The sequence below is a fragment of the Equus przewalskii genome, chromosome 9 (genome assembly GCF_037783145.1).
Source record: "Equus przewalskii isolate Varuska chromosome 9, EquPr2, whole genome shotgun sequence".
NCBI lineage: Eukaryota > Metazoa > Chordata > Mammalia > Perissodactyla > Equidae > Equus > Equus przewalskii.
Genome location: NC_091839.1, coordinates 65448278 through 65473602, shown reverse-complemented (window position 1 = coordinate 65473602; position 25325 = coordinate 65448278). Strand labels below are relative to the sequence as shown.

General features: G+C 39.8%; 1 long non-coding RNA gene across 1 annotated transcript; it reads right to left on the bottom strand.

Annotated features, from left to right (window-relative positions):
- Positions 1 to 253: 253 nt before the first annotated feature.
- On the bottom strand, positions 254 to 18533 carry LOC139073728 (uncharacterized). Its single transcript, XR_011522718.1, has 3 exons — positions 18337 to 18533; positions 1419 to 1480; positions 254 to 1037 (listed from the first exon to the last, which is right to left on the bottom strand). It is a non-coding gene; the product is annotated as an uncharacterized lncRNA (long non-coding RNA).
- Positions 18534 to 25325: the final 6792 nt, after the last annotated feature.

Here is a 25325-nt window from a genome sequence, read left to right as displayed (position 1 = left end):
ACAAGGCTATTACCGAGTAGCTGAATGGGGAAGTGGTAGTGGAAATGAACGAGGACACATTAAATATGTATTTTAAAGACTGTGGCATCTCCCGGCCGTGTGCCGTCCTCCGACGCCTTCTCCGCGCGCGGCTATACCCTTCACGCGCGCACCCGGCGCCCTGCAGGTCCTGGGTAGCGCGCAGCCACAGTTCACCTGCAGGTGCCTAGAGCGGGAGGTACTGCAGGCGGGGAGGGAACAACGCCCCCGTCCGGAGGTCCAATATTGGCCCGTCACGTGCTCTTTGGATACCCAGACTCTCCGTGCATACATGCATTCCTTTTTTTCCTCTGTATTTTTTTAACTAAAAAGAACACTGTTGAAATTTCAGATGAAATTGTCTTTGGGAACTTTGCTTTCTCAAAGGCAGCAGAGCTTAGAGGAAAGGACTAGAGCTTTAGAAATGAGGCTGATCCACGTCTGCATCTCGGAGCAGCCACTGACTGGGATTGATTCTCTCTGGGCCTCAGTTTCGCTGGGGAGTATAATATCTTACTTTCCCAGCTATCACAGAGACGAAGTCAAACATGTCTATGAAGTTCTAGCATGTAAGAGGTATTCGATAAACAGTAGGTTTATCATATTTGTATTGAAAGTAAATTCACACCCATGAAAATATTGAATATTCTCACACACAAAACATAAAAAGATACTTTGATATGTTGAATCACTGCCTAACTCCAGCTTTCCCTGTTTGTTCTTTCTCTTCGTTGTAAGAAGGCGAGTTTGTGCAGCTGGCCTCGGGCAGGTGTCATTCTGTGAGCCATGAATGAAGAAAGACAATGGGAACACTGTTGACCAGTGAGGAATCCACAGGGAGAGGCAGGTGGGCTCCTAGGGGTGACCTTTCCCGTCTCAGATAATACCTTGATGGGAATGGAGTCATCTGTTTCACACCAGATTCCCGAGCCAGATCAGAGGAGAGATTTAGGATCTGGTAACAAGGAGAAAACAAAAAGGCCAGCTGGATCCTCGTGCTTTCCTTATGCCATTCCTTTCTTCAAAAATAAAAGAAAATCTCTAGTTAAGAAAAGCATAGTGAAAGAAAAATATGAAAATACAACAGATTATCAATTATATTTTTGTATATAAGAAAATAAATAGACCTCACTGAATTTTTATACTTGAACCACATAGACTTTCATGTTAAGAATGTGTACCTGTTCTATTCTTCATAAGATTCCATTTTGATTTTTTTTAATAAGGCATATGGAATGTCAGAACTTAAAGTTCTGAGATTTTTATTTAAAAAATTATCATTGTTCGGATCCATCTGCAGATCTCATATACTAAGATTAAAGAACTGCTTATCATGTGAGTCATCTCTCTGGAAGGGTCTCTCTGAAGGCCACTTCACATGTAACCCCTCCCCCACTTACCATCCGGTCTTTCCGTATGTTGCATATTTTACTGCAGTTTATGCTTCTGTTTGCTAGCGCTTCTGTAAAAATAGAGAACAGCTGGTCAGGGCTGCCTTGGTTATATATAAGATATGTATTCTGCATTGCTTAGGTAAGATGGAATTTAAACAGAACTGCAAGCCTAGTGTTATTCTAAAGTAGTTAGAAGGCTTTAGCTTGTGGTTCAGTGTAACAACCTCATCAATTTTATCCTTAACATTGAGTAACCTTGATTGTGACTCTATGAAGAAGATCAAATAAGATATAAATTTGAAACCCTTCCAGGCCTCTACTTCCTCAGTGCTCTCCCTTTTCCAGTTCAATTTAATAAATACATTTTAAACATTTGCAATATGTGAAGCAATGTGATGGAGATACAATGAAAACATACAAGTACCCCTCTCTCCCCCACATTCATGATCTAATGATAGAAGTTTGAGAAAAGTCATTCTATAGGTTGATAAGTACAGTGATAGGAGAGGTTCAGGGTGTTATAGAAACACAGAAGAAGGGTGTATAACTGGATTTCAAAAGCCTGGAAGGGTGTGGGAGGGGAAAGGGAGAGGAAGATGGGAATTAGAAGGAAAATGATGTTTGTCAGATGAAGAAAAGAACTTGTGAGAAAGTTCAGAAATAGAGAGCACACGGTGTTTATAGGAATTGAGCCTAATTCATCAGGGCTGGACCAGTGAGCTTGAGATGGACAGGAGTCTGAGGTGGAATAAGAGGCCAGAGCAGGATCTCAGGGCTGTATGGGCAATCAAAGATAGGGAATGGGGAGGAACTTGCTCAGATTTGCATTTTAGGAAGACCCTCCTGGCTGCAGGGTGGGAAATAGATTGGAAAGAGAGGCAGGGAGACCAATTAGGAATTTGTGACAATACTCCAATCTAGAGATGATGGCACCTTGCCTCTTGTGCTCAAAGGACGGGTCCTTGGACCAGCAGCATCTGCAACACCTGGGAGATTAGTTGAAATGTAGACTCTGGTGCCCATGCCTGCCAGGACCTCTGGACCAGGATCAACATTTTAGTAAGATCCCCAGGTCAGGATAAAGCCATGGGTAGATCTGAGAGATGGTTAGAAGGTGGAAACACAAGACATAATTGAGTTTTAGGATGTAGGCAATGAGAGAGAAGAAAGATTAAATTTTCAACACAACAGCCAAAGTAATTTATATCACCCTGATTATTTCCTCATCTGTAACTCCCTATTGACTTTTCAAAAACTTTGGTTGCTGATGTTCATTAGGTAGCTGTGTCATCTAAGCTGCAGCAGGGATTCTTAGGTGCTGTAGCTCCCTGTGGCTAGATCTTACCTTCTGGTTCTCTCTTTTTTAAAAAAAAAAAAAAAAAAAAAAAGGTTGTTTTGGGGTTTTTAAAAAAGATTTTATTTTTCCTTTTTCTCCCCAAAGCCCTGCCCCCCATACACAGTTGTATATTTTAGTTGTATATTTTAGTTATGGGTCCTTCTAGTTGTGGCATGTGGGATGTCGCCTCAGCACGGCTTCATGAACAGTGCCATGTCCGCACTCAGGATGCGAACTGGCAAAACCCTGGGCCGCCAAAGCAGAGCGTGTGAACTTAACCACTCAGCCACAGGGCCGGCCCCCTGGTTCTCTCTTTTGTGGCCCCAAAAACTTGATTTTTGTCAATGTGTTTTAACACATTGACAAAATCTTTGGGATATGCTCCATGAATAACTTAATCACAGAAGTATATAAATCAGGATCAGTGCCAATGTACTAATTAACACAACTATAAAATGGTGAGGGGCATTCTCTTCAGCCTGAGAACACCCTTGGAAGCTAGAATCCATCCAAGGTTGTTAGATGGACATGAAAGAAAACAAAGGCTGATTATTTGAGTGGTTCTAATGTTTAAAGGCAACCAAGAAAGAGTGCGGGATCCTTCCTGCCCCTCACTCCTGTAGGTAAAAAAATGATTCTGACACTTATTCTAACAGTAAGGAAGACTAACTTGGGACTATTGCAATAAGGTCAAGACTATGGCAATAGGGGGCAGAGATCAGGCTTAATAATGAACTATAGCAAAGGCAGCTGGGGCTTTGCAGCCAAAGAGCAGAGTGAGGGGGAAAGAGATGGACAATTACCAAGAGGCAACATTAAGGATAAGGGGATTCTTGCTAAACCCACTTAACAGGATTCTTTCTGAAGACAGGTCAAGGCCTTATACATCAAAGGTGGAGGATGAGGAACTTGATCAGATATCAAGGGTGGGAAATTCTCTCCAAACTGACTTAGCAGGATTCTTGCCAGAGCCGGACTAAGCAGGCTGACGAGAGGGCCCCAGGATGAGGCCTAGTTGAAAAGGGAGTTCAAAAAAGCCTGACTTTAGTTTGGTCAAGGGAAGAGTCTTTGTCACTTCCATGTGGGTGTTTCTGCCACCAGCACTGAGCAGCTGGAGTGAGCACGCCAACCCCAGTAGCAGAGCTTAGCAGAGCGCTGTCAGTATTTGCCTCTGAAACTGGCCTTTCTCTAGTTTCCATTTCTTCTTCAGATGTGTTAATGTGATAATTAGGCTTCCCTCTGTCTAGGTTTCCTCTCATGTTCCCTCATCCTGTTTCCAATTCATTAGTTATTGATTTATGATGTAACTTTCAAGGGACAGCCCTATTTTCAAGTTCTTGTTGCCTGCAATACATTTCTGTAGTTTTAAAAAATAGTTTTTGAAGCACATTCATATACTTGACCTGAACTGGTTCTTAAGACTGTTCTAGGACAGCTGTTTCTTGATTGTGTCCCCAGGAAACATGTTTATTCCCACTGGGAGATTTATAGAGCACACAAAGCTATAAAGAAAAGAAACTTATTTATTGAACCTATTGTTTCCCAAATGTATTTAAATTTCATTTTTGTTTTCTATGTTGTAGGAGGGGAGAAGGTGGGTAACCGCATAGTTTTTATTTTTTTGTTTGTTTGTTTTTTCCAAATACCTTCAGTGGAGAGAGAAGAGATACAGTGGGGTGGCTTTACCCCCCCAGGCTTAAAAGAGCCCATGGCTGGCCAGTGGTTCATTTCCGTGCTCTCTAACTTCCCATGAGGTTGAGATGGAAGTGACGTGGACTGCTGTAGGAGAGGTCCACACTTTGCTGACATCACAGTTCCCACCTTCAGCCCAGAGACCTGGACCATTTGCCTGGGTGAGGAGGGGAGCTTGGAAGCTCCTTTCCACCCACCTGGCTGAGCCAGAGTCTGTGTACTCTGGGCAAATCCTCCTGGAATTACCATGTCTATAATAGCTGTCATTCAGAACCCCCAAGGTAAAGGAGAGCCCTCAGCCTCACTCATAACAGCCACAAACTATTGACCTGAGGGTTGGCATCAGACCAGGGAGCTGAGTCTCAGGCTCAGCTAATGGGCTCCAGTGCCTCCCCCTTTCTCCTCTGGCCTCTCCATCTGAGCCTAGAACCTAGGGAGGAAGAGCTGGAGAGGGAGCTTAGGGAGCAAGGGATTAACAGGGAGAGGACAGTAGGAAGCAGAGGGTACCTAGTGCAGAGAGAGAGCCCTAGGGTGCTGGGTTGCAGGGTCTCCCAATATTGAGAACAAAACTGACCTTTAGACCTTCAGAGTATAACTACTGCGATTAAAACTGATGTAGTGAGAGCTGGGGAAGCTGAGAGGAAGGGCTAGAAGTGAGCAGCCCCCAGCACAGCCCCACCCCTGCCCCCAACTCTTCTGATGTATGGGACATAGGGAGGCTCTGGATGAGGAGTCAAGGAGAATTGAGTCTAGTCCTGGCTCCACAAACTCTGTGACCTGGTCTGAGTCTCTCCCCCTCTTTGGGCCTTAGCCTACTCAGCTCCACAAGGAGGAGGCTGGACTGGACCACCTGCAATACTTCCTGCTTGGACATCCAGGATGCTGTCCTGATGCTAATGTGAGCCACTGGGGAAGTGGAGGTGATCCTTGGGAGCTCTGGAAAGCATTATTGGAAGCTTACAACATCAAATAAACAAACAAAAACTTTCAAGGAGAAGTGGCTTGCATCCTCTGGCCTCCCCATGTGACTCTCAGATATTCACCCCTGAGGGCTGGGGGTTTCAAAGAACAGGAATCTGGTGTAGATGAGGTGAGAGTAGAACATCCATGAAAACACGCATGAACCCCTCACGGCGCCTACAGTGAGGGAAATCATGAAGCTTGGGACACATGAGGGCTCTCCATTCAAAAGCCTGGGCCATTTCTCTCAGCTTTTGCTAAGAGATTAGGTCCTGATTTTTATCTTCTTCCCTTCTCCTTACATCCCTACATGTGATTTGACTTTACACTTTGAAGAAAACAGAGACCATCCTAGCCACCAGTCCATTTAAACAGCAGATACATTTCTTTTAAGCAAAAGGATAAACGTTACAGCAGGAAGACCTCAGCAGAAGTGTCTGGCTTTTCCTAAGATCCCTTCAGCCCTCTCTCTATACAGCGTTTGTAAATTCCATGCAAACTTACCAATTCTTATTCTGATAAACATCTTGAATATGGAAACTCAATTAAGTTTAAAATAAAAAAATCCTAAAGATGAGAGAGAAATGGGACTACTCCTATTAAAAACTATCATCCTGGGGCAGGCCGGTGGTGCAGTGGTTAAGTGTGCATGTCCCGCTTCGGCAGCCAGGTGTTCAGCAGTGCGGACATGGCACCTCTTGGCAAGCCATGCTGTGGCAGGCGTCCCATGTATAAAGTAGAGGAAGATGAGCACGGATGTTAGCTCAGGGCCAGTCTTCCTCAACAAAAAGAGGAGGATTGGCAGCAGATGTTAGCTCACAGCTAATCTTTCTCAAAAAAACAAAAAAGTATCATCCACTTTTCTTTTCTGAAGCCTTTTATCTCCTACCTTCACAAGTTTTATCTCAAGGAAATGTCCTCATTTAGTTAAATATGTGAAGGATTGAATTTCTGCTTGTTTGAGAGACAGGCTTTGCCTTTTCAAAGACGATGCTTTCCATTTTCTCTAAAAATCTTAATGTTTGTGTCATATTACTTAAAAGATCATGATTCCAGACCTCAAGGAGATGATCACAGGTTGGAAAAAGGAGATAAAAATCTTGAAATCGAGAAGTTGGCTAATCTTTCTGCGCAGAGGTTTCTGAGTAAACAGAAAAGCCTTTATGGGTTTGATTCAGACAGCTTTATTTAGACAACAGTTCCCTTAGTCGATGGAATTTGTATTTGAATAGAAAGCATAGAATTAGGAGACTGAGAGGCAGGTTATAATGAATCAGAAGACTTGATACTTTGTTAGCAGAGCTCCTGTTGGAAGCCAGGCTCTCTCCTCTTCCACCACCTCCCCGCTCCCCGCTCTGAGCAGCTCTTTGCTGCCTTCTCAAGCTTACCAAATGAGATCTTTAAGGATATGGGCTTGGCAGACTGTGGTTAAAATATGAGCTAAACAGTTTCTCTTCCACCCCCTTTCTACTCTCTCCCTCTTTGCAACTTTAAAGGGTGCTCCATGCTTCTATAAATCACGTTTTGCAAAGCTTTGCTCTCTTCTTGTAGCCTAGAGATGCCTTTGGGATGATAAATGGTCATATTTTAACAGAGATTTATTTTTATAAGACAGTGTCTTAGTTAGTGTGGGCTGCTGTAACAAGTACAGTAGACTGGGTGGTTTAAACAATAGAAATTTATTTCTCACAGTTCTGGAAGTTGGGAAGTCCAAGATCAAGGTGCTGACAGATTCAGTTCTTGGCGAGAATCCTCTTCCTCATTTGTAGATGGGTGGCTCCTTGCTATATCCTCATGTGACAGAGAGAGCGAGAGACTGTCTCTCTCATGTCTCTTCTTATAAGGACACTAATCTCATTCATTAGGGCTTCATCCTCATGATTTAATTACCTCCCAAAGACTCCACCTCCAAATTCCATCACGTTGGAGATTAGGGCTTCAACATACGAATTTTGGGGGTGGGACACAAACATTCAGGGCATAGCAGAGGGGCTACTGAAAAACAACAACATCAGTTCAGCTTTCCTGGGCCAATGTTTTCTGTCCCTCCTTGAAGGTGGGTCCAGTTGGCTTTATTCCCTAAGAAGTGGAAGACACTCAACTCTATTCTTCACTTAAAATGGGACTTGCAATTACGTACCATTCATCAGATTTAGATCTTGGTGACTCATCACATCTTTATACCCATATTCTTAAGTCTTCTCCCCTATTGACTATAACTGGGATTCAGAGCACCAGTTTAGGGTGTCTGGAGTCACTAAACCCTCCCTGGGAGGGCAAGCTGGTCCTGCTTTTCACTGGAAGGAGGCAAGTCCACCTGATTTCCAGCTGGAGACATAGAGGGCACCATCAAAGACAAAAAGGAACAATGTTGGGAATCACTGAGACCAAGCAAAAGGTCCAGACTAGGCCCGAAGTAGGATCAGGATAGGGGTCTCAGAGCCAAGTGAGCCAAACAGCTTTGTCCAAGGACAAAGTCTACTTGTGAGAGATGGCAAAGTTTCCATCATGCCTCTCATGTCTGTCTGACTGAGGTATGAAAAACAGCTTCACTGCTCAAAGAATACGAGTACGACAGTGGAAATGACAGGCTGAGGAACTGAAGGTTTTCTTGGGATCTCAGCAAATTACCCCTGCACAGTATGTTAGGTCAGTGGCTCACTTCTGCTAATACACAAGATTGAGCAGATTATTACCTTAGAGAAATTTGTTTCCTTACTACCTGCCTGGCTCTCATGACAGTGACATTTATTTTTCCCTTTTGCTTCTGCATGTTTGAATATCACAGAAATTCCATAAGCCTCTTAATTCACTCTGCAGAAAATCTGCTCTAGAAATGCACTATGTGCTGTGTTATCAAAATCTGTTATTTAGAAAGAAGCAATCGACCTTGTGATCTAGGAAGATAGATTGGACATATTTTTCTTTATTCCTCTCACTAAGTACAACAAAAACCCTGGAAATCATATATAATGCAAACATAAGAAGACTCTGGAAGAGGGAGAGAAGGCACACCACCTAGACACATTGGGACCCAAGGAACAACATGGTGGTGAGTTCCTTGGGTTTTCTTTTTGTCTAATATATCACAGATTGGAGCTGAAGAAGGCTGCAACCAAGAAACATCAATGGGAACAGACCAAAAAAAAAAATAAGAAAAACAATGAAAGACTGTTCCCTGTAGTCAAAGGACCAGAAAAGTGGAAGCATAACAAGACAGAAGCTATTAGACAATCACCTTTCTACCCCTGCCTGGACCACAGATAAAACTGTGGCCTCATCCACACCCACACCGGCAAAGGCAGAATGGGGAGCCTAGTCTTTCACCTTCATGAAGCTGTAATGATGCATCCCAACACCCACTCTGGGGCGGTGTTAGAAGACAAAGTACAGAGCTTGGAATTTTGTCCCCACTGGCCATTAACAAGCTTTACTTTCTGCCCCTGCAGTGTCAGTGGAGACCACATGGGAAGTCAGAATTCCTATCCCTTCCCAGGAGTGATGAGGACGTGCCCCCCGCCACACATACCTTGGTTGTCATTGGAAGTTGAGTGGGGAACCTGGACTTCTGCCTCCACCTGGAAGTAATGAGGCAGCACACCACTCTTCCCCTGCTTGAGACGTGTCAGAGAAAGCCAGCCAACACAGAAAGTTTAAGTCAGATCCAGAGTCTCATAATATAACATGAAAACACCCAGGTTGCAACCAAAAATCACTCATGATACCAAGAACCAAGAAGATCTCAAATGGAATGAAAAAAACAATAAGTAGATGCCAATACCAAGATGATAGGGATTTTGGAATTACCAAAGAAAGATTTTTAAAGCAGCCATAATAAAAATGCTTCTAGGAGCAAATATGAACATGTTTGAAACAACAACTACTAAATAAAAAGCCTAAGCAATAAAATAAAACACAGTAAGGAGAAACAAATGCAAACTGTGGAACTGAAAATACAATAACAGAATTAAAAGTTCAGTGGATGGGCTGAATTTTAGCAGAAAGGAGGGGAAAGACAAAAGAATCAGGAACTGGAAGATAAAACAATAGAATTACCTTATATGAATAATAGAGAGAAAATAGACTGAAAAAACACAAATAGGGCCTCAGGGACCTGTGGGGCTATAAAAAAAGATCTAATAATATTGTCATTGGAGTCCCAGAAGGAGAGGAGAGAGAGACCAAGACTGAAAAAGTACTTGAAGAAATAATATCTTAAAACTTTCCAAATTTGTCAAAAGATAGAAACCTACAGATTCAGGAAAGTGAATGAATCCCCAACAGTATAAATCCAAAGGAATTCATGGAAAGACACATCATAATTAAACTTCTAAAAACTAAAGACAAAAAAACAAACCACAAACAGAAAAACAACAACTTGAAAACAGTCAGAGAAAATGATACCTGACCTATGAGGGAGAAAAAAAAAATAATAATTAGAATGACAGCAGATTTCTCATCAGAAATTATAGAGATCAGAAGGAAGTTGCACAATATTTTCAAGTCCTGAAAGAGGTCAGCTGGAATCCTATACCCAGAGAAAATGTCTTTCAAGAATGAAAAAGAGATTGCCACATTCTCAGAAGGAGGAAAAATAAGAGATTATGTCTCCAGCAGATGCACCTGAAAGAGTGGCTAAAGAAGTTCTCTAAACAGAAAGGAAACAATAAAAGAAGAAACCTTGGAACATCAGGAGGGAAGAAAGAATGCAGTAACCAAAAGTATGGGTAAATGCAATAGACTTTCCTTCTTATCTTGAGTGTTCTAAGTTATGTTTGGTGGTTGAAGCAAAAATTATAACACTGTGCGATGTGGTTAAAAAAGTGACTTGAGAGCTAAGAAAATTACCAGAGACAGAGAGGGACATTATATAATGATAAAAAGGTCAGTCCATCAAGAATATGTAGCAAGCCAGCCCTGATGGCCTAGTGGTTAAAGTTCGGTGCTCTCACCACTTTGGTGGCCTGGGTTCGTTTCCAGTTGCAGAACCAAAACCATGCGTCCATCAGTTTCCATGCTGTGGCAGCTCACATAGAAGAACTAGAAGGACTTACAACTAGGATATACAACCCTGCACTGGGGCTTTGGGGAGGAAAAAAAAAAGAGGAATCTTGGCAACAGATGTTAGCTCAGGGTGAATCTTTCCCTGCAACAGAAAAATAAAGCAAAAAAGAATACCTAGCAATTTTAATTGTGTACGTACCAACAACACATGTAAAATGTTTTAAGCAAAAACTAATAGAAGTGAAAGAAGAAATAGACAAATCCATAATTATAGTTGGAGACTTCAACACACCACTTTCAACAATTGATAGAACAACTATATAGAATATCAGAAATTATGTAGAAAAAGTCAACAACATCATCAATCAACAGGATCTGTGTGACATTGAATAACTCCACCCAACAACAGCGAAACACACATTCTTTTTTTTTTTTTTTTGGTGAGGAAGATTCCCCCTGAGCTAACATCTGTTGCCAATCTTCCTCCTTTTTCACTTGAGGAAGATTATCCCTGAGCCAATGTCTGTGACAGTCTTCCTCTATTTTATGTGTGGGTCACTGCCTCAGCATGGCTGACAAGTGGGGTAGGTCCACACCTGGGATCTGAACCTGCTAACCCAGGCCATCAAAGTGGTGGGTGCCAAATAAACCACTATGCCATGGGGCTGGCCCCCACACATTCTTTTCAAGTGCCCACAAAACACATACCAGGTCAGACTATATCTTGGCTATAAAACAAACCTCAATCAATTTAAAATAATTGAAATCATACAGAGTGTGATCTCTGACAAACTAGAAATCAATAACAGAAACACTTTAAGAATTTAGAAAAGGAAATACAAACTAAGCCCAAAGCAAGAAGAAAGAAGAAAATAATAATGAGAACAGAAAATCAATGAAGTTAAAAATAGAAAAACCACAGATAAAACCAATGAAATAAAGTGCTGAATCTTTGAAAAGATCAACAGAATTGAGAGACTTCTAGCAAAACTGACAAAACAGAGAGAAGATACAAATTACCAATATTAGAAAGGAAAATAAGGATATCTCTGCAGACATCAAAAAGATCAGAAGGGAACACTGATACTACAAACAACTTTATGCATATAAATTTGACAACTTAGATGAGATAGACCACTTCTTTGAAAAACATGAACTACTACAATTCATTTAATATGAAAGAAGTAATTCGAATAGCCCTACAACTATTGAGAAAATTGAGTTCACAATTTAAAAATTTTCAAAAGAAGATCTGCAGGCCCAGATGCTTTCACTGGAGAATTCTACCAAACATTAAAAAAATGGATATCAATTATATACAACATTTTCAGAAAATATAAAAAGAGGGAACACTTTCTAATTCATTTATGAAACTAATTTTACCATGACATCAAAATAGACAGTAAACAAACAAAAAACAAAAAAAATACAGACCAGGGGCTGGCCCTGTGGCCAAGTGGTTGAGCTCCCACACTCCACTTTGGTGGCCCAGGGTCTCACTGGTTTGGATCCTGGGTGCGGACCTAGCACCACTCATCAGGCCATGCTGAGGCAGCATCCCACACAGCAGAACTAGAAGGACCTACAGCTAGAATGTATAACTACATACTGGGGGGATTTGGAGAGAATAAAGAAAAAGAGAGGAAGTTTGGCAACAGATGTTAGCTCAGGGCCAATCTTTTTAAAAAATACAGACCAATATTGCTTATGACTACATATTCAAAAATTCCTAACAAAATATTAGAAAATAGAATTCGGCAATATATAAAAAGAATTATATACCATTACCAAGTGGGGTTTGTGCCAGAGATGTGAGGTAGTTCAATATTTGAAAATCTATTGGTGTACTCCACCATATTAGCAGGCTGAAGAGAAAAACTTTCATACTCATTTCAACTGATGCAGGGGAAAGAATTTGACAAAATTCAGCAGTCACTCATGAAAAAAACTCAGAAAAATAGAAATAGAAAGGAAATTTATCAACTTCACAAAGAGCATCTACCAAAAAAACCTACAGCTAATGTCATACTTAATGTGAATGCCTGATGCTTTCCCACTAAGATCAGGAACCAGGTAAGGATGTCTGTTCTTACTGATCTTATTCAACATAGTACTGGAAGCTATAGTCAGTTCAATAAGGCCAAAAAAAGGAAATCAAGGGCATACAGATCAGAAAGGAAGAAATAAAACTATCCTTGTTTACAAATCACACGATTTTCTATGTAGAAAATCTCAAGGAATCTACCAAAAGTTTCCTAGAACATGTAGTAAGTGGGCTTAGCAATGTTGCAGGATATAATGCAAACATACCAAAATCAATTGTATTTCTATATACTAGTAGTAAATGTGGATGTTAAAATTAAAAATACAATACCATTTACAATCGCTCGAAAACTAAAATAGTTGGTGTAAATCTATCAAAACATGTACAAGACATGTATGCTGAAAACTACAAAATGCTGATGAACAAAATCAAAGATCTAAATAAGTGGAAAGTCATACTGTGTTCATGGATTAGAAGTCTCAACATAATAAAAATGTCAATTCTCCCCAAATTGATAAAGTTTAATGCAATTCATATCAAAATCCCAGCAAGATTTTTTATAGACATAGACAAGATTTTCTTAAAATTTATATGGAAAGACAAAAGAACTAGCATATCAATTTTGAAACAGATCAATCAAGTGGGAAGAATAGGTCTACCCATTATCAAGACTTAATGTATAGACACAGTAATCAAGATTTTATGGTACTGGAAGAGGGATAGACAGACACACAGATCAATGAACAGAACAGAGAACTCAGAAATAGACACAAACAAGCATGCCCAACTGATTTGTGAAAAAAGTGCAATTCAACAGAAGAAAGATAGCCTTTCCAAGAAATAGTGTGCTGGGGCAACTGAATAGCCACAGGCAAAAAAAACCCCCCACAAAAACCAAAAAAACCAAAGAAAGAACTGAACCCAAGTTTTATATCTCATACAAAAATTAACTGAAATGGATCGTGGTCTTAAATGTCAAACATAAAACTAAATTTTAGGAAAAAACTTAGAAAACCTTTGGAAACTAGGGCTAGGTAGAAAGTTTTTATACTTGGCACCAAAAGCACAATCAATAAAGGGAAAAATTGATAAGTTGAACTACATTAAAATTAAAAACTTTTGTTCTGCAAAAATAGCCAGTTAAGAGGATGAAGAAATGTTGAGGAGTGAGAGAAAATATTTTCAAACCACGTATCTGACAAAGGGCTAGGATCTAGGATGTATAAACAACTCTCAATATTCAACAACATAAAAACCAAACATTCCAATTAGAAAATGGGCAAAAGACATGAAAAGACGTACACCAAAGAGGATATTTGAATGGTAAATAATCATATGAGAAGATATTCAACATCATTAGCTATTAGGGAAATGCAAGTTAAAACTATGAATTATCAGTACACACCTATCAGAATAGCAAAAATAAAGATAGTAAGAACACCAAATATTGGTGAGGATGTGGAGAAACTGAATCACTCACACATTCCTGGTGACATTACAAAATGCTACAGCCACTCGGGAAAATCATGTGGAAGTTGCTTAAAATACTATACATGCAACCACTATATGACTTAACCATCACACTCCTGGGCATTTACCCTAGAGAAATTAAGACTTACGTTCACACAAAAATCCATACACAAATGTTTATATTAGCTTTATTCATAATAGCCAAAGACTGGAAACAACCCAGATGTCCTTCAGCGAGTGAACGGTTAAAGAAACAGGGCTGCGTCCATACCATGGAATACTGCCCAGCAAGAAAAGGGAACAGACTATTGATACATACAACAACTTGGATGAATTTCCAGATTCATTGCAGATTATTCTAAGTAAAAAAGCCAAGCCTAAGAGGTCACGTGTTATATGATTTCATTTATATAATATTCTTGAAATGACAAAATTATAGAAATGGAGAAATTGGTATACATACATACAGTCAACGTCAATATCCTGGTTGTGAAATTATACTATAGTTTTGCAAGACGTTCCCATTAGGGAAAACTGGGTAAAGAGTATACCAGATCTCTCTGTGTTATTCCTTAAACTGTGTGTGAATCTATAATTACCTCAAAATAAAAAGTTAAATTAGGGGCCAGCCCCATGGCCGAGTGGTTAAGTTCGCATGCTCCGTTTCAGCGACCCAGGGTTTTGCTGGTTCAGATCCTGGGCGCAGACCTAGTACTGCTCATCAAGCCATGCATAGTCGGTGTCCCACATAGCAGAGCCAGAAGGGCCTACAACTAAAATAGATGACTATGTACTGGGGGTCTTTGGGGAGAAGAAGAAGCAGAAAAAAAATGGGGATTGGCAACAGATGTCAGCTCAGGTGCCAATCTTTAAAAAAAAAAAAGGAAAAACTTTAAATTAAAAAAAAAGCTATTGAGGATGCACACTGTGCTGAAAGTCCCACAATAAGTCAGGGCCACAGTGAAACATCTTGTGACTTCCATGTCAATCTACAGACTAAATCAGTTCAGGTGCTTGCCATCGAGATTTGAGTTTAGGCTTGTTTTAGGGTGAGCTTGAATTGTGAGTTTCTGAACAGGTCTAAACAGACCACTTTCTCTCTTCCCATTAATTAATCTACTGCCCAGAGTCATTTGGTTTATATTCACCATAGGATTGGGGGAAATTTTTCTTCAACTTATACTCTGTTAACAAGTCTATCTACCCACACCACCCAATACTAAAAGAAAACAACTTTTCTGTTGAAAGCAAAAAGGTACTATTTCTATGCAGATAAAATAGGTCATATGAATCTTTCCAACTTGATTGTGGGGGAAACAATACACGTGAGTAGCTGACCCTAAACTGTCATAAGAAGAAATATGGGCTCATTTTGGTGTCAGAGACAACAAAAGTACAACCACAAAGCAAAAACAATTTAGAAATTTGATTAAAAAAAATTAAGGATTTCTATTTTGCAAAGGACATACTGAACACAATTTGTAGATAGATGAAAGGCGGGGGGAAGATATTTATAACTCCTAAACAGACAAGGAACCAACATTTGGAATACATTTGTATCCACAAATGACTCAGAAAAATCCAGAAAATGTTACAGAAATGGGCAAAGGCTATGACATATTATTTATAGAAATCTAAATGCCTAATATGTATATAAAAAGCTGTCCAAAGTTGTTGGTAATCAGAGAAATGTGAAATTTAAATTCAATGAGATACCAGCTTACACTCAAAAGAATGGCAAAAATTGAAAGTTAGATGATATAAAATTTGGTGGGGATGTTGGGTAACAGGAACCCACCTGCACTGCAGGAGAGAATGTAGACTGGCACAGCCATTACGGACAGTGATTTGGCAGTGCTCAGTCAAATAAGGTACCCACAGCTCTGTGACCTGCCCAACACTATTATTGGACGTGTACAAGGATGGAGACAAATCAAGATGCCTATCATTTGGGAGAATGAGCAAATGAAATGTGGTGGTTGCACACCTCGGAGCACTATGCAACATTTAGAAGCAATGAACTTCTTTGAAGCAATGTGCATATAACAGCACAGACAGATCTTAAAAATATGGTTAGAGTAAGAAAAGTAAGACAGAATGAGACCTTGTGTATATAAGTTTATATGAAGTTCTAAAATACACACTCAAACAATAAGACTTTTTATAGAGTTGCATACAAACTCAAGAAAACATATCAGCCACATTAGTGTTGTTGCCTGTCGTGGGGAAGAGAACAGGGACAGTGTATAAATAAATAAGCAGAAAGGGGCTTTGTATAGTCTCTTGACATTGATGGTACTGTGCCTTGGGATGAGGAGGATTAGCTCAATCCTCTGCACCTGAGCTAATTAAACAAGGAAGCAGTGAAGTAATGGAAGGCCAGTTGTATACAAAATTGAAAGGTGAGATGATTTAATGTAAATATCAGCTAAGTGGAATTGGTAAATTAGGAAAGACGCGTTAGGCGTGCACAGCTCAGCTCTTTCCTTTTTTGTTGGGAAGCAGCCTTCCTCCTATAGGCCTGCTTAGGTCCAGAGCTATCTAGGATTATGTGGGCAAATCTTTCTAATTCTGAAGTTTAATCAGTAGTTCCAATTGGGTCTTACCTTTCCAACCAAGGTCTGTTGGTAATGGCTTCCATTTTTACTTAAATCATTTATAACTGGATCGGGGAGAGGAGTGCTATTTACTGGGAGCACTCTCAGACTGCAGCTGTCATAGACACCCACACAACCTGAACTTTGCTGTTTTTATTATTTGGCAACCAATTTTCCTACCCGGGATAATTCTCACCATTTGATCTTAACCACCTGGATCAAGGTTCAGCCTGGACTTGGCAAAAGGCAGTGTACTGGGTTGAGCAGTAAAGGTAAATGTTCTCACCACCTGAGAGGAGTGAAGCTGATATCAGAGCTTCATATCAGAGCCTGTTGACTCAGGTTTGTGTGTAAAATTAACTTTAAGGATTAAACAAGCCTGCTTATCTGGCTTCACTGACTAATTTCAATTTTTACAATTTTACCCAGGGTGTGGTATATTAGAAGGAAGAATGAAAAGGGTGCTGCAGGCATGCTGGGAACAAGGGACAGTGAAGGAGGGAGCAAGGGGGCCAAACAATATACAGAAACCTTAGTGATCAAGGAGGGCCTCGGGGAGCACGATAACTGATGGCCCCAAACCTCAGGACAAAGGTGATTTCTGCTCAATGTATTCTGTTCAATTAGGTGGGAAAATATCTGTAATAATTTTAATAGATTTCCGTTAAAAATAAAAAGACATTTGAGGGACTGTCCCAGTGGCATAGTGGTTAATTTCGTGCGTTTGCTTTGGAGGCCTGGAGTTCATGGGTTCCGATCCTGGGCACAGAGCTACACACTGCTCATCAAGCCATGCTGTGGTGACATCCCATATACAAAATAGAGGAAGATTGGCACAGATGTTAGCTCAGGGACAATCTTCCTCACACACACACACACACACACACACACACACAATAAATAAATAAATAAATAAATAAATAAATAAATAAATAAAGTAGAAATAAATTTGACATGGTTAACTTCAGCTATTTGAAAAATTGACAGTGTGTCACACCTAATTCCCCAAGCTTGTGTGATAAATAAGTTAGGATTTGATATTACTATTTTAAGATAATTAGTACATGTACAAAATTGGCTTTTGTACTCTTAAAAATGTACACCTTCTTCTTCTCTGCAGTTACCTAAGTAAAAAACCCAAGTTCATTATTACGAGTTCCACGGTCTCTTCTAAAACCAGTTAAACATGTAAGTGCTTTAAACAAAGAAGAGTCTTCAATTTAAGCCATTATTTGGAATGCTCTGTTGCTTGCAGAATGTTGCGAATTTGCAATATGTGTAGTTGTATTATGCAACTGTAGACTTTGATCAGAAACACATAGTTAAACAGTAATCTGCAATAAATTTATATTACACATATACTTGGGTTTGCAAAATTTCTTTCTAACTTAGAATGGTAATCATGACTTTTAACCTTTAATTTCTTCAGATCCAGTTTGAGGAAACTGTTACTATGTTTGAAAACTTTGCTGACAATAATGTTTCTAATATGGTTAGACTCCCCTGTTCCAGTGTCTACCTTGACCTCTGTAGTCATATTTACTCAGATGCTTGAATCTATGTGCACTGAATTAGAAGTAATCGATATAAATATGAGTAGACATCTTTATAACACAGAGTAGAAATTTGCTGGGAATTATTTATCTATCACATACACTCTAGAAGCCAAACATAAACAAAATTTTCGATTACTTTTCTACTTAAAATGCAATGTGATTATTGTAAAAGGTAAAATCTGTCAGAAGTATAGGACAGAATTAAGGTTTTCTGTTTTCTTAACTCCTTTTCCTCACCACCCCCACCCCAGAAAACCATTGGTACCTTTTCATGTGAATTCCTCAAGAACTTCCAAAACTGAGCCTTGATTTTGCCACAGGAACACAGCTATATAATTATTATTTTATGACTATTTCAACCACCATATGGATAAAATTTTTAAACGCAGATAAAATTCAGTTTACGATATCTAAAGTTATGATGCAGACTTTGAGGAATCATTTTACAGTGTTGGACCTGACTCATTTGAAATTCCAGTCTTTAATACAAGAAGAGCTGGTTAGGCTTGTTTTTCTTGGTTCCCACAATCTTCTCCTGGCTCAATCAGCTTTGCCTCAAATTATTATACACTCAGTAAAAACTTGCATTTGCACTATCTATGTATTTTTACTTTCAATAATTCTGATAAATTACTTTTCTACTTCTTTGTTGGCAAAAAGTCAGCTAGTATAAGCACCTGTTGCTTGAACTTTGATGAAAGCAATAGCCGCCTCTGTCAAAGGAAGAAAAGCTTTTGGGATGGTTAGTATCAAGTTCTTTGGGTCCTGGATAGATACAAAAGCTTAACGATTTGTCATTTTACACTTTCTAGTATATTAAAGAGGTGGATAACTGATCTCTGTTGATTTGCAACCAAAATTCTTGGCATATCTAATGTGGTTGGGTCAGTATAACTAGGAGAGTAATCTCAAGTTTATATTTCCAATTATCAAGGCTTAATTAAAGTGAGAAAACATTTACTAAATAAATGAGTAAAGGTTCTTATTAAATAAATGGGTAAATAAGTGGCTCTAACAAAGATTTTGTAAGATTTTTCTCATCAATAGCTGAAAAGCCAGATGGTTCTAAGTCCATTCATTAATTTATTCACTCATTTGTTGTTTGGTTAGTGTATCCATCCATCTATCCATCTATCCATCTTTCTTCTCAAAAAGTACTTCTTTGAACACCTTCTCTGGAGGTGGCACTGTGAAATAAACAAAGAGAGAAAAAAAACCCCATAAAACATCAATGGCATCCCCAAGAAGCTAAACATCAACATACTAGTTGTCATTCTCAGAGAGAATTTTTTGAGTAGTGTTTCTTAAAAAACAAAAAAAAAAGCCGTAAAACTGATTTATATAGGCCTGAAGAGAATTGCCTTAGAAATTAAAATTAGAGTTAAAAAGTTCTACTTCAAAGCCTCACCCTGGAAGATCTTGATTTAGAGGGTGAACTGTGAGTTCTTGATCAACTTGCTTTACTTTTCAATGCTGGATTCCTCATCTATAGCAGAGAGATAATGAAACCTACCTCTCAAGCTTATCAGGACTGTTAAGTGAGATACTATACACGAGAGCCTTTGCAATTCCAAAGTGTTGTACACTTCTAAGGAATTAGTCGCTTTTAAGGTAGCTCGATGAAGTAAAAGCACATTCTCCAAGGCATAGAGCCTTTTTCTTAGTTTTTGCAAACACTGTTAATGGTTAGTGGCTTTCTGCTCCACGATAACCAGTTAATTTTTGCAAGTCAAGTTAAATCTGTATCTAAATATTCTTTCTAGTTGATTCAAGCGTGGGATAGGGAGAGGGCTGGAAGTGGGGAAGATGGGCGGAGGACAGAGGGAGCGCTGGAATGTGGGTGAGAAAACAGGAGTGGGCAGTAAGAGATGGTATGCGGAGTGGTAGCGCTACAGAGTTGGCCTTACCATGGATCATCGTGCGCTGGTGGTCCTTCTAGAACTCATCATCTCTGTCATCCTGAGAGCCCGTGGAAATTTTGAAAGCACACTTTAAAATCCTAGAATGTTAGTTCTAGACGAGAATGCACAGTTATCCATTTCAATCTTCCCACTGGGGAAGAGAACATAGTATCAGAGAGGTTAAGTGACTTGGTCAAAGTCACACAGCTGCTTAGCAGCAGGGACATATGATAATTTGACATAAGCTGACTTCACGTGGGGCCATTTAGAATTCTAAAATACAAATTGTTGAACTTTTATCTGTTCTTCTTCTTAAGTAACGTGTGCAACAGACGTGAGATTCATCCTTTGCCTGAATCACCCTGGTGTCAGGATCAGTGAGGGGCTGGGATAAGTGGGGCTCAAGCACATGCTACCAGGACACGTGTGACCTGCACTAATACATTGACCACAATTTCCGCTCCCAGAAAGACCCTCCTGCTATGAGAACTCTCTTATCTCTCTGTTGAATTACATCTCACATGCTATGATTTCACTTTTGATGTTACAATGTTTACTTTCATTTGCTTTAAATTAATGAATGTATTTGTTTACTTAACAGAGGAATACTCTGTAATTTTCACTTGACATTCTAATGTGTGCCTTGGTTGACCCTAGGTTTCCTAACAATGAGGACCTTCTTTGATTGGGTATAGATAAGACAGGTGATGGTGAGAGGGATATTTGGACCACAATGTGATCCCCTAGTCTCAACTCCAGACTGCTCAGAAAATCCCCAATTCAGTGCCATCATTTCTCTCAGTGCCCCGTAACGTATGTTCTACTCAAAGCCATCAAATGCCTCTATCATATTGCTTTTGGCCAACATTTTTTGCAACAGATTTTTAAAAAACGTATCTTCACTGCCTTAAAAATTATAAAAGTAATAGATTTACAAAAAATTCAAGCAACAGAAATGAATAGAGTAGAAAGAACCTTGAAATAGGGCAGGGTTAGGGAAGGAGAAGAGTCAGGGATATCTATAATAAAAAATAATGTGGGGGGCTGGCCCAGTGGCGCAGTGGTTAAGTGTGGACATTCTGCTTTGGTGGCCTGGGGTTGGCCGGTTCGGATCCTGGGTGTGGACATGGCACCGCTTGTCAAGCCATGCTGTGGTAGGCGTCCCACATATAAATTGGAGGAAGATGAGCACGGATGTTAGCTCAGGGCCAGTCTTCCTCAGCAAAAAGAGGAGGATTGGCAGCAGATGTTAGCTCAGGGCTAATCTTCCTCAAAAAAATAGAAAATAAAAATAACGTGGCCACTATCAAAAAAGCAAAAAATAACAAGTCTTGGTGAGAATGTGGAGAAACTGGGACCCTTGTGTACTGTTAACAGGAATGCAAAATGGTGCAGCCACTATGGAAAGCAGTATGGAGGGTCTTCAAAAAGTCACAAACAGAATTACCATATGATCCAGTAATCCCACTTCTGGTTTCAAAAGAATTGAAAACAGGATCCTGAAGAGAGATTTATGCACCCGTGTTCACTGCAGCATTATTCCCGACAGCTAAGAGGCGGAAGCAACCTAAATGTCCATTGACAGATGAAGAGATAAAGACAATGTGACATCATAGAGATGTTAGCTAACCCTACGGTGGAAGTCATATTGCAATATATAAATGTATCAAATCAGCATGTTGCAAACTTACACAATGTTCTATGTCAGTTATATCTCAATTTTAAAAATGTGGTATAGACACATAAAATGGAATATTATTCAGCCTTTGAAAAAAAAGAAAATTCTGTGATATGCTGTAAAATGGATGACCCTTGAGTACATTATGCTAAGTGAAATAAGCCAGTCACGAAAAGACAGATACTGCATTATTCCACTTAAATGAGGTGTCTAAACTGGTCAAGCACTTAGAATCAGAAAGTAGAATGGTGGTTGCCGGGGGTCGAGGGGAAGAGAAAATGGGAAGTTGTTTTATGGCATTTTGGTTTTCCAAGATCAAAAAATTCTAGAGATCTGTTATACAACAATGTGCGTATAGTTAACACTTAAAAATTGTTAAGATGGCAAATTTTATGTTATGTACTTTTTTATCACAATAAAAAATAAATAAAACCAAGAGACCTTAAAACAAACAAACCCCAGTGATTATATTCTGATGGAGGGCAAGTATTCTGTCTTAGTCGTTCTAGGGCTGGGGCCAGCGCTCTCCAGCTTTCTCCCTTGTGAGCTAGGGCCCGTGACCCTTGTCACTCTGCTGTGCTGCATCTTGGGGTAGGGATACGGCTGTTTCCCAGACAAGCCCCTGTCGTCTCTGGGTGAGGAGCCCCAGCAGCAGGAGACTGTGCTGCAGCAGAATTAGCCCGGGTCCAAACCACGCTCCGCACTGGGTAGGTCACTGAGTCTTCCAGCCTTGGTTTCCTCCTCTGCCCCTGTGGATAACATCCACTTTGCAGTGTTGTGAGGATTAGAAGCTAGCCTTGTTCATAAAGCACTCAATAAGTCATATAACTATTCTGATTGTCACCTTCGGGCAGCTCTGGTTTGACTTTCAAGGCCTCTGTTAGCGGTTCAGACTCTCAGTGGTCCCAACAGGCAACTCAAGGGGAAGTTTCTGGGGACAAAATTTAATGAACTCAGAAGGCTGACATTGCATTCCAGGGCAACCAAAAACAGGCTGTTTTTCTGAATGGGCCTTTGAAATCTGTTATAAAGGTGAGCAATCATCCCTAAGAGAAACATCAAAGACGGAGCTCTCAAAAGCATCATTCACATCAGAAGGGCGCTTGTGCAGCGCATTCTCTCCAACAGGAAGTTATTACATACACTTCAGGATCTATTGAGAAACTCTGTGAGTGGGAAGTCCCTGGCCTCTTGTAGAAGAGAGAGAAATTGTATTAACTACTCAGCGACCGATCACTTCACACATATCAGGCAATATGATTTAAAGAGCATGTTATTTAACCCAGACAATACATTAATTTTTTTGAGGAAAGCAGCTTTCACAGTCTGAAACACATATTTTATGCCTCAAAGATCCTCTGCAGTAAGTGGATTGCAGTCCTGGTGGGCATTGTTAATATTAAAAACAATGTTAAAAAACAAACAAAAATGACTCCACTCAATCTAATTGTGATTATTCGGTGGTTGTGTTGAGAAGAGTTGGAGAAACGGGCATTTAGTCTCAAAACAAAAGTTCATAGGCAGAGCAGGATAAGGATTTAAATGTATGCTATCTTATTCTCTCTTAGATTAGCTATTCACTGTCTCCACATCTGAATTTCAGCAATTCCATGATAATGCCTGAGTCAGCATGGGCAAACAAAAGACAAAGTAAGACTAGGACGGAAGACTCCTAGAAGAAAACAGATTTCAGCATGAGGAGCCCTTAGAGATCAGATTGCTCTTCATTCCGTGGACGTTGTGACATGACATAAAAAAGGAAGAGCCTGTGGATATGTCACTCGATTCATACTTAGTCTGTGTTTTTTCCTTCCCCCTTTGCTAATTTAGCCTTACGCAGCTGAATCTGTGGCGCTTCATTATTAGCTGGCCTGGTGAAGTCTGAAATTGTAACACGGAAGCTGCTTTTCTTAGCAATTTCAGTGTTGTCTTTTTGTCATGTGCAAGAAAGTAGCCCATACGTCCCTTTACCCCTACCTTTAATGACGGGAACAAATAATAAAACAGTTTCCAAATCCCAAGTCTGTTGTTGTTTGCAGGAAAAAGTATATATTTTCTTCTCGATTCCTTTCTTAATGTGAATAGGACATATATGTAGTTTGTGAATATAGTCCATAAACACTGGGTTAATGCTAATGGAGCCAATGCAAATTAAAGGTAATTGTTTTCCTAGATAGATAACTGTTAAGAATATTCTAGAAGGAGATTTAGCACCCAAAGAGAGGTTGTACTAGAATTATGTTTTCTCACTTTAAGAATTTTAACACATTCATGTGTCCAGATTGGTATAAATCGTGTAAAAATAATTGTCGATGAAAATAATCCATAACAAATCTATAAATGAAAATTTGAGAGAGTTTATTTTGAGCTAAAATCTGAAGACCATGGCCCGGGGCCTTTCTTCCTGAAGGAAGAAAGGGCACCAAAGAAGTGGGGTGCACAGAGTGGTTATATACCCCCAAACAGGATGTTTCACATATGGTTGAAATGTCCCTTTTACAATAGTCTCCAGACTGCTCTGTCGGCACAGTGATTGATGGAAACAGCAGGTAGGTCTGCTGTCTCCGTGAACACAGCAGGGTGGCAGTTCTGTTGTCTCGAGCTGGGTGGTCACAGGTGAGCTGGGTGGTCAAAGGTGAGCACAGTAATCAGTTCCTAGCCTGAGGAAAGATTCTTATCCCTAAGGAAATGCCAATGTGGGGGGAAGTTGCACCTTTATCTCAACGGCCTTTGTTCTTGCCATAGGAAATGTTTTAAAGCAGATATACAATGCGTGCTCAACAGCCACAGTCAGGCCCTTTTGGAAAAACAAAGTCAGGCCGAATTAGGTTTACACCAAATGGCTTCCTCATATACTCCAATATATCCTATTGCTTGCCATTTTTATTTGTCATAATTTATTTCTAAAAATCAAGTATTGAAGCTATGAATGATTAACTTAAAAATAGAGAAGATTCGAGATTATCCTCGTAATATCCCTGTCACTCATCTGAATTTCTATATCCTTTGTTAAGTGGAGGGAAAGGGGTAAAGTTACATTCCATGAAATGTCATGGGCATGTATACCATCTGAAAACGTGCCCCGTTCTGTGTCTTTTGGTGGAAAAAAGGTGGAAAACATTGAATTTGTGATTTCTAAGGCTCCTAAGAGTCTATAATTCCATCAGAAGCAATAAAAAAAGGCTTGAACCAACAGCCTTTAATCAACTCTTTGATTACATTTGTATTTCTTGTCTTAAGCCTGTGGTTTGGAGACATCAATAGTTAACCAGATTTGGCTGTTTCCTACTGTAAAACAAAGCCATCGATCTCACAGGTGGTTTATTGGCCTTATCCATTTCCCTGTAAAACTACATAGTTCAAATGAAAGATAAGGTTTCATCAATAGAGCTTTTACTTTAATTCTGTTCGGGTTTGTGGGGTGTCACACTGCCACCCTGTGGACATGAGGCTTTTCAGCTTTTAGGGAGGTCATTTAATTATTAACTAGGATCCTGCCTAAAAAATATGCAGGACCATCAATTGTAGCAAATGTGCCAATCGAGCGGGGGTTTTTGATAATAGGGGAGGCTGTGCATGTGTGGGGGCAGAGGGTATATGGGAAATCTCTGTACCTTCCTCTTAATTTTGCTGTGAACCTAAAACTCTTCCAAAAAATAAATTTTTAAAAATTGT